This window comes from Hordeum vulgare, chromosome 6H, assembly GCF_904849725.1.
Source record: "Hordeum vulgare subsp. vulgare chromosome 6H, MorexV3_pseudomolecules_assembly, whole genome shotgun sequence".
Lineage (NCBI taxonomy): Eukaryota > Viridiplantae > Streptophyta > Magnoliopsida > Poales > Poaceae > Hordeum > Hordeum vulgare.
Genome location: NC_058523.1, coordinates 153,094,149 through 153,101,980, shown reverse-complemented (window position 1 = coordinate 153,101,980; position 7,832 = coordinate 153,094,149).

The following is a 7,832-nucleotide window of genomic DNA, read 5'->3' as shown; positions in this document are numbered from 1 at the left end:
CCCAACAAGTTACTCTACTTGTTTCATGTGGCATGTTTTGCATGTCTCAAGTGATTCAAAATCAAGTGAGTCCAAACGATCCATGAGCATGGAGCTTCTTCATGCATTTTACACCAACATGACACAAGTGGCAGTGCCACAACTAAGTGGTACTATCATTATTACTTTTTATCTTTTGGCACTAATATTATGAACATGTGTAACACTACGATCGAGATTCAATAAACCATTGAGGGTAATTATTCAAGCAAATAGAATAACTATTATTCTTTTAAATGAATAATCGTATTGCAAGAAACACGATCCAATCATGTTCATGCTTAACGCAAACACCAAATAACAATTATTTAGGTTTAACACCAATCCCGATGGTAGAGGGAGCGTGCGATGTTTGATCATATCAACCTTGGAAACACTTCCAACACGTATCGTCACCTCGCCTTTAGCTAGTCTCCGTTTATGCCGTAGCTTTCATTTCGTGTTACTAATCACTTAGCAACTGAACCGGTATCCAATACCCTCGTGCTACTAGGAGTACTAGTAAAGTACACATCAACATCATGTATATCAAATATACTTCTTTCGACTTTTGCCAACCTTCTTATCTACCAAGTATCTAGAGTTGCTCCGCCTTAGTGACCGTTCCCCTCATAACAGAAGCACTTAGTCCTGGGCTTGGGTTTAATCTGGGGTCTCTTCATTAATGCAGCAACTGCTTTTCCGTTTCACGAAGTATCCCTTCTAGCCCTTGCCTTTCTCGAAACTTAGTGGTTTTACTAACCATCAACTATTGATGCTCCTTCTTGATTTCTACTCTCGCAGTGTCAAACATCGCGAATTGCTCAAGGATCATTGTATCTATCCTTGATATGTTATAGTTCATCACGAAGCTCTCACAGCTTGGTGGCAGTGACTTTGGAGAACCATCACTATCTTATCTGGAAGATCAACTCCCACTTGATTCAAGCGATTGTCGTACTCAGATAATCTGAGCACACGCTCAACGATTGAGCTTTTCTCCTTTACTTCGTGGACAAAGAATCTTGTCGGAGGTCTCATACCTCTTAACAAGGGCACAAGCATGAAATCACAATTTCATCTCTTTAGAACATCTCTCATGTTTCGTGACGTTTCAAAACGTCTTCGGCGCCTTGCTTGTAAGCCATTAAGTATTTTGTACTGAACTATCGTGTAGTCATCAGAAACGTGTATGTCGGATGTTCACAACATCTACAGACGACGCTCGAGGTGCAGCACACCGAGTGGTGCATTAAGGACATAAGCCTTCTGCGCAGCAACGAGGACAATCCTCGGTTTTACAGACTCAATCTGCAAAGTTTGCTACTATCAACTTTCAACTAAATTTTCTCTAGGAACATATAAAAAACAGTAGAGCTATAGCACAAGCTACATCGTAATTCGCAAATACCATTAGACTATGTTCATGAAAATTAGTTCAATTAATCATATTACTTAAGAACTCCCACTCAAAAAGTACATCTCTCTAGTCATTTGAGTGGTACATGATTCAAATCCACTATCTCAAGTCCGATCATCACGTGAGTCGAGAATAGTTTCAGTGGTAAGCATCTCTATGCTAATCATATCAACTATACGATTCATGCTCGACCTTTCGGTCTCATGTGTTCCGAGGCCATGTCTGCACATGCTAGGCTCGTCAAGCTTAACCCGAGTGTTCTGCGTGTGCAACTGTTTTGCACCCGTTGTATGTGAACGTTGAGTCTATCACACCCGATCATCACGTGGTGTCTCGAAACGAAGAACTCTCGCAACGGTGCACAGTCGGGGAGAACACAATTTCGTCTTGAAATTTTAGTGAGAGATTACCTCATAATGCTACCGTCGTTCTAAGCAAGATAAGGTGCATAAAGGATTAACATCGCATGCAATTCATAAGTGACATGATATGTCCATCATCATGTGCTTCTTGATCTCCATCACCAAAGCACCGGCACGATCTTCTTGTCACCGGCGTCGCACCATGATCTCCATCATCATGATCTCCATCAACGTGTCGCCATCAGGGTTGTCGTGCTACTCATGCTATTACTACTAAAGCTACGTCCTAGCAATATAGTAAACGCATCTGCAAGCACAAACGTTAGTTTAAAGACAACCCTATGGCTCCTGCCGGTTGTTGTACCATCGACGTGCAAGTCGATATTAACTATTAAAACATGATCATCTCATACATCCAATATATCACATCACATTGTTGGCCATATCACATCACAAGCATACCCTGCAAAAACAAGTTAGTCGTCCTCTAATTGTTGTTGCATGTTTTACGTGGTGACCATGGGTATCTAGTAGGATCACATCTTACTTACGCAAACACCACAACGGAGATATATGAATTGCTATTTTAACCTCATCAAAGGACCTCCTCGGTCAAATCCGATTCAACTAAAGTTGGAGAAACCGACACTCGCCGGTCATCTTTGAGCAACGGAGTTACTCGTAGCGATGAAACCAGTCTCTCGTAAGCGTACGAGTAATGTCGGTCCGAGCCGCTTCGATCCAACAATACCGCGGAATCAAGAAAAGACTAAGGAGGGCAGCAAAACGCACATCACCGCCCACAAAAAACTTCTATGTTCTACTCGAGAAGACATCTACGCATGAACCTAGCTCATGATGCCACTGTTGGGGAACGTCGCATGGGAAACAAAAAATTTCCTACGCGCACGAAGACCTATCATGGTGATGTCCATCTACGAGAGGGGATTTCCGATCTACGTACCCTTGTAGATCGCACAGCAGAAGCGTTAAGAAACGCGGTTGATGTAGTGGAACGTCCTCACGTCCCTCGATCCGCCCCGCGAACTGTCCCACGAACCGTCCCGCGATCCGTCCCACGATCCGCTCAGATCTAGTGTCGAACGGACGGCACCTCCGCGTTCAGCACACGTACAGCTCGACGATGATCTCGGCCTTCTTGATCCAGCAAGAGAGACGGAGAGGTAGATGAGTTCTCCGGCAGCGTGATGGTGCTCCGTAGGTTGGTGGTGATCTAATCTCAGCAGGGCTCCGCCCGAGCTCCGCAGAAACACGATCTAGAGGTAAAACCGTGGAGGTATGTGGTCGGGCTGCCGTGGCAAAAGTTGTCTCAAATCAGCCCTAATACCTCAGTATATATAGGAGGGAGGGAGGGGAGAAGGCAGCCTCAAACCCTCAAGGTTTGGCCGAAATTTGAGGTGGAGGAGTCCTACTCCAATCCTACTTGGAGTAGGATTCCACCTTCCCACTTGGAAACTCTTTCCACCTTGTGTTTTTCCCTTCTCAAACCTTATGGGCCTTAGTGGAAACATATTCCAGACCACTAGGGGCTGGTTTATCTCTTCCCATAGCCCATGAGACCCCTTGGGGCTTGACACCCCTCTCGATGTTCCCCGTCACCCCTCCCGGCACTCCCGGTACACTACCGATGAGCCCGAAACTTTTCCGTAATGCCGGAAAACTTTCCAGTAACCAAATGAGGTCATCCTATATATCAATATTCATCTCCAGACCATTCCGGAAACCCTCATGATGTCCGTGATCCCATCCGGGACTCCGAACAACATTCGGTAACCAACCATATAACTCAAATACGCATAAAACATAGTCGAACCTTAAGTGTGCAGACCCTGCAGGTTCGAGAACTATGTAGACATGACCCGAGGGACTCCTCGGTCAATATCCAATAGCGGGACGTGGATGCCCATATTGGATCCTACATATTCCGAAGATGTTTATCGGTTGAACCTCAGTGCCAAGGATTCATATAATCCCGTATGTCATTCCCTTTGTCATTCGGTATGTTACTTGCCTGAGATTCGATCGTCAGTATCCACATACCTATTTCAATCTCATTTACCGGCAAGTCTCTTTACTCGTTCCGTAATACAAGATCCCGCAACTTACACTAAGTCACATTGCTTGCAAGGCCTGTGTGTGATGTTGTATTACCGAGTGGGCCCCGAGATACCTCCCCGTCATACGCAGTGACAAATCCCAGTCTTGATCCATACTAACTCAACGAACACCTTCGGAGATACATGTAGAGCATCTTTATAGTCACCCAGTTACGTTGCGACGTTTGATACATACAAAGCATTTCTCCGGTGTCAGTGAGTTATATGATCTCATGGTCATAGGAACAAATACTTGACACGCAGAAAACAGTAGCAACAAAATGACACGATCAACATGCTACGTCTATTAGTTTGGGTCTAGTCCATCACATGATTCTCCTAATGATGTGATCCCGTTATCAAGTAACAACACTTGCCTATGGCCAGGAAACCTTGACCATCTTTGATCAACGAGCTAGTCAACTAGAGGCTTACTAGGGACAGTGTTTTGTCTATGTATCCACACAAGTATTGTGTTTCCAATCAATACAATTATAGCATGGATAATAAACGATTATCATGAACAAAGAAATATAATAATAACTAATTATTATTGCCTCTAGGGCATATTTCCAACAAGCCCCTCTTTTATCCCTTTTTGCTATACTTCAGCTCATGCCAATGCCCCACATCTTTTCAGAGCATCTCTAGTATGCTATTGCACCATGCCAAACCAAAATATGGCATGTTCATGTGGAAAATAGGAGCAGCCCTTCTCAAACTAGTTATTGGTAGAAATGTAGCCTTGAACTACAACTGCTAGCTAGTCTTATCCCCTTGAGCTGAAAATTGGTAGCCGTTGTAGTCATTCCATGAATCATACTGCTAGACAAGGTTTCATCTCAATTTCCTCTCATTGAAAACACCTTATGCTAGCCCACGGTTTACTGTTGCAAACTTGAACACAGAAGGAGACCCACCTGCATTACCCCATATGAGGCCAAAATCCTCAATCTCCCTCTTGAATGCATGCCTCACGTGCGAGACAAGCTTGGTCGGCCATGAGAGTAGCCGGGACGAGTGCTGGTGTGGTGACCATGCTGACAGCATGCAATAATGGTGCTCTGCACCTTGTCTCCTTCCTACAACCCGTATAAGGCAGAAACAACATGTCTCAGTGCGCCAGGGGACTCCCTTTGACCAGTTCTGCCCCTCCCCGATGCCAAGAAGCGGCCAAGATGGCTCTGGCACGCGTGGCCGCCATGCCCAGAGCACAACCAAGAGCTTCCGAGATCCTCCTCGTCGCCCCCTCATTTTCTTTTCCCCATAAGCCACTGTTGCACCCAATCCCTTCTTCCCTATCTCAGACACCTCCCCAACCTCTTCCAAGCTCCTCCAGTGCTCTTACCTTTCGTCCACGGCCACCATTGCCACGATTATGCTCTAGTCAAATTCGAGCGAGAAAGCCTCCCCCTCGCTTTATTCCTTTCCCCCGAGCTCTCTGATGCCCCTTCGCTCCTCCTAGCTCCCGCAAACACCCAGAGCCCATACCTCTCTCCTTCTGCACACTGCGTCCGTGGAAATGGCCGAAGCCGCCGTCGGCCTCCGCGTAGAATCCGAACACCCTGGGTTTTCCCCTCCCTTTTGAGCATCCCCGAAGCAACCCAGCACCCCTGCAGCCTCCCCACTCTCGCCTTCCTCCTCTAGGTGGCTGGATACGCGGCCTCCACGACCGCTGTCGTTGATATCAACCGCGGCCAGGGGACCCCTCTCCCCGGCGCTCCTCTATGGGGGTTGATCCCCTGGTTGGGTGCAGGGATCCTCCCCGATCACTCTGGTGGCTGGGGCATCGCCGAAGCTGATCGGAGCCACCAAGGCGAGCGCCAGCGCTGCCTTGTCCTGCCTCCCTTGTCGCTCCTAGCTCGAGCTGGAGGCTGGAGATGGACCCGACGGGCGGGTCCCCCGTGTAAACCTCCCACTGGTCGGGCCCGTGCCCGTTAAGTGAAGGCGCCCTTCGGTCCTCCCGCGTCCCCGTTGTGAAGACGGATTTTGCCTGAATGCGCCTTCAACAGGGCATCCGTTTTGCGCAGCGGTGCTGCTGCGCCGACCCATCCACTATGCTGCGCTGTGTGCGCCGAATAGCCATTGGGCGAAGCCCTTATCCTTCCATTTCTGTTTTTGTAAATCTTGTAAAATCCATAGTTAATTCATTTCAGCTCCAATTTGTTGATTCAAATTTCTGTAGACTCCTAAAACCAAGATCTATCCAGATATGTGCTTTGCTCATTTTTCAAGAAAGTTTTTCTTCACTGTTCTAGTTAAAACTTCAACTTTGAATATTTCAAACACACCTTGCAAAAATTCTAGATCCTCCAAATAAACTCCAAATGAAGTGATTCCAATTTTCATAGGCTTATAAAATCATGCTCTAATTTATAGACTTGGTCAACATTTTTCTCTGTCATGTTTCTATTGCATTAAATAAGTAGCCCCTTTTTGCTATTTATTCAATGTTAGAAAATCCATAAGAAATTATTACCAACTCCAAATCCAGTGAAACCACTTCCTAAATATTCCTAAATTCATGCCCTATTAAATGAGTGCCTCCACTCATTTTAGTAGAATATTTTCTATAGACTTCTTGTGGGGCCAGTGATGCCTCCACTTCCTCCATTCAAAATTTTGTGGTGATCCAAATTCCTTAGAACAACTTTAGGCATTTTTCTTATAACCAGAGATGTCCAAGAAAAATAAAACTCCTATTTATAGAGCACTTTTGTTCCTGCTTGCTGTCTGGCTCACTGTGGTTATTTCCGACAATAGTTGGTGAAATAGACGGAGTACTCGGAGTCGGACTCGAAGACCTCGAATTCCCCACAGACCTATTTGAGCAAAGCAAGCGGCCCTTTGACCATGTCTGAGAAAATATTTTTATGCATGACTTGTTGATTACTTTGTCCCGACACATATGATCATGATTAATCGGTAAACCCTCGGTATGGTGTTACCGATGACTCCTCGGAGCACTTGCACTGAGCATGACCTTACCATCTACGAGGGTCACGCTGATAAGAAGTTGACAAGTAGATAGTAGTGTTACGCATAGAATGAGCATATGCATGGTGATAATACCACAAAGGTGATATCAAAGGTTTTTTAAAAACCCTGTCGGGTGCCACTAATGACCGAGGGTGATGGTGATGAGCTGGATGACCACTTGAGAAAGAAGTGGTGTATCAGGAAAGGTTTTGTGTGAGTGGTTTCGGAAATGGGATTAGATTTAAGATTTGCTGACCATCCCAACCTTACATGTGCGACCGCGATACCCTTTTATGAGACGGAGCTTTGTTGATTACTCTGGTTGTGCTAGCAAAGATCCCACATTACTAGTGGCGGGAGTGATATGGTCACTTTCGTGACGGGGTCGTGCCAGGTAGAGCGACCATGCCGTTTTTACGTGTTCTGGGCACAACGTTGGTCCCTGCATGGATGATACGGTCTAGAGTCGGTGCTCGTAAGACGTACATCATGTGGGCTGGGTACTAATCGAGTGGACTCTTTGTCTAGTGTCGTCTGGGGAAAGGCATTGATCGGGTACTTACCATGGGTATGTTATATACCGTGAGTCGTGGATGACACGGAAGTTTCCCGGATCTCGTGGGTACAGCATATGACCTCTGCAGAGTGTACAACTATTCGAATAGTCCTATCCACGGTCAAGGACAGTTGCGTAATCCCGCTTAGACTACGTCGAGTCGTTTCCACATAAACCAAGTGTCTGTGTGTGATTATAAAGATGGTACTTGGTCAAGTCAGATGACCTGGCATGATGGGTGAACGTGAGGTGTTCATCCTTTGAAATATTTATGTTGATATCTGTAACTTGTTCTTATGGTTACTACTTACCTAGTGATGCATGACCATCTAAGAACTTGACCATGTTTATGCATTAATAAAACCTACTTTCCTCAAAGG